This window comes from Microtus ochrogaster, chromosome 2, assembly GCF_000317375.1.
Source record: "Microtus ochrogaster isolate Prairie Vole_2 chromosome 2, MicOch1.0, whole genome shotgun sequence".
In the NCBI taxonomy this organism is placed as follows: domain Eukaryota; kingdom Metazoa; phylum Chordata; class Mammalia; order Rodentia; family Cricetidae; genus Microtus; species Microtus ochrogaster.
This window is the reverse complement of record NC_022010.1, coordinates 96,650,781-96,653,986: the sequence shown is the minus strand read 5'-3', so window position 1 is coordinate 96,653,986 and position 3,206 is coordinate 96,650,781.

Sequence of the window (3,206 nt, the reverse complement as noted above, 5' to 3'; positions counted from 1 at the left end):
ATCTATCTATCTATCTATCTATCTATCTATCTCTTATATATGCATATACTTATATATATCTCTAGTGATAACTATCAGTTGCGTATCATTTAAACCTTAGTATATGGAACCATCATAGATGTTTTGATAGGAGACGTCCAGAGTTACAAAGGGTATTTTATACAAGCTATTAAGATAGAGCTTATTAATAGACATTGACTTTAGTCTTTTCCTTTAAAATATTTGGCTCAGTTTAAGTTTATGTTAATATGTATATATCAGCAAAGAAAGGTTTAGATATATAAAATAATTTACAAGTTCTCTTTGTCACGATTCTCCAGTTTTTTCAATTATAGCATCTATTGTTCATTTCACTGTTATATCTCTCCCCATTATACCACTTCCATCATGTGACCCATGTAACCATGTATCACAAACCTATAAATGTGACTGTCCCTCATGTGAATTTCATAGAGGCATCACATTGACTTTCTAATTGTGTGGTTGGGGATTCCTCCAATATAGCCTTATTCTCTGAAGTTCCCGTTTGTTTTAGGTTGCTTTTGTTTTGCTGTAGTTACTTTCTAAGAAGAGAGGATTTGTTCTACTTTTCATTTTTTCTTCTCTCATTTGGTAACAGAAATACAAGATTTAGGTACTGAAAGATACTTATTCACAGAAAATCTAAACCAGCAATTAGAAAAAGTGTGTTTAAAGTTGTTCCTTTTTTTTTTAGGTTTTCTTTTTTTCTTTTTTATTTTTTTTAAATTTATTTATTTATTGAGGATTTCTGCCTCCTCCCCGCCACCGCCTCCCATTTCCCTCCCCCTCCCCCGATCAAGTCCCTCTCCCTCATCAGCTTGAAGAGCCATCAGGGTTCCCTGACCTGTGGGAAGTCCAAGGACCGCCCACCTCCATCCAGGTTTAGTAAGTTGAACACCCAAACTGCCGAGGCTCCCCCAAAGCCAGCACGTGCAGTAGGATCAAAAACCCATTGCCATTGTTCTTGAGTTCTCAGTAGTCCTCATTGTCCGCTATGTTCAGCGAGTCCGGTTTTATCCCATGCTTTTTCAGACTCCGGCCAGCTGGCCTTGGTGAATTCCCGAAAGAACATCCCCATTGTCTCAGTGTGTGGTTGCACCCCTCGCGGTCCTGAGTTCCTTGCTCGTGCTCCCCCTCCTTCTGCTCCTGATTTGGACCTTGAGATTTCTGTCCGGTGCTCCAATTTGGGTCTCTGTCTCTGTCTCCTTTCATCGCCTGATGAAGATTAATATTCAGGGGGATGCCTATATGTTTGTCTTTGGATTCACCTTCTTATTTAGCTTCTCTAGGATTGTGAATTATAAGCTCACTGTCCTTTATTTATGGCTAGAAACCAAATATGAGTGAGTACATCCCATGCTCCTCTTTTTTTGGGTCTGGCTTACCTCACTCAGGATAGTGTTTTCTATTTCCATCCATTTGTACGCAAACTTCAAGAAGTCCTTGTTTTTTACTGCTGAGTAGTACTCTAATATGTATATCTTCCATACTTTCTTCATCCATTCTTCCATTGAAGGGCATCTAGGTTGTTTCCAGGTTCTGGCTATTACAAACAATGCTGCTATGAACATAGTTGAGCATATACTTTTGTTGTATGATAGGGCCTCTCTTGGATATATTCCCAAGATTGGTATTGCTGGGTCCAGGGGTAGGTTGATCCCGAATTTCCTGAGGAACCGCCACACTGCTTTCCAGAGTGATTGCACAAGTTTGCATTCCCACCAGCAATGGATGAGTGTACCCCTTTCTCCACACCCTCTCCAGCAAAGGCTATCATTGGTGTCAGAATGGCTAAAATTAAAGTTGTTCCTTTAAAAAACTATATTTTTTCTTTTTTTATTAAAAAGTTCACTTTTTATTTTACATATCAACTCAATTCCCCCCCTCTTGTTCCCCTGCCCTTCCCCACTTTCCCCTTCTCATTCTCCATCCTCTCCTCAAAGGGACTAAGTCCTTCTTTGGGGAGTTAACAAGGTCTGGCATACCAACTTGAGGCAAGACCAAGCCCCTCCCCTCAGTACCAAGGCTGAGCATGGTATCCCACCATAGGGAATGGGCTCTAAAAAAAAACAGTTCATACACCTGGGATAGGTCCTGCTCTTACTACCATTAATTACCCTTCCCTAACAGATTTACCCACATATCTGATACCCACATTCAGAGGGTCTAGTATGATCCCATGCGGGTTCTCAGCTGTCAGTCCACGGTCTGTGAATTCCCTCTAGGTTGGGTCATGTGGAGTATGGGAAACACTCCTCCATTTGTAATGGGAGTGCAAACTTATACAGCCACTTTGGAATCAGTACAGCTGTTTCTCAGAAAATTGTGTATCAGTCTACTTCAAGACCTAGCAATACCACTCTTGGGCATTTACCTAAACAATGTACAACCATACCACAAGGATATTTGCTCAGTTATGTTCATAGCCGGGTTATTTGTAATAGCCAGAACTTGGAAACAACCTAGATGCCAATTAACTAAAGAATGGATAAAGAAAATGTGGTACATTTACACAATGGAGTTTTATTCAGCAGTAAAACAAGGACATCTTGAAATTTTCAGGCAAATTGATGAAACTAGAAAAATCCATCCTGAGTGAGGGAACCCAGACCCAGAAAGGCAAGCATGGTATGTATTCAACTACAATAATTTGCATGTCATTCTGCCTGACTTGTGATCAGGTGGTTGAAGAAGAAATGATGGGAATATAAAGGTCATAATGAGTAATGAGTAAGACATGCAAAATATCCTGCAGGTAGTCTTTCTCTTTATCTTAGTGAAAAGATATCAGTGTTTTCACATTAGACTCAGGATAATTTATTCATTAATCTACTTTTAACTAAAGGGAGTTATCTAAATAAAGTGATGTATATAAATCAAACAGACATCACTTTTTTTTAGAGTGACAGGAAGGTTGAATGAAGGACAGGCCATGCTCGAGCTGAGCCTTCTGCTATGTGGTGATGAATTGAGTTCACCTCATTACCTGTCACATAAATTGATTCCATACATTAGAATAAAATATGCATTCTATAAATATGTGCACTTATTTCTAGAAAAATCTGCTTCTGAGTGCTAGGACTTGCAAGGCTTAGGATTGACTTAACTGAGGTGACAAGATTGAAGTCATGAAAGGCTTACAGAATCACACATACAGAAGATCTGGGATCAGGTGGGACATGTTC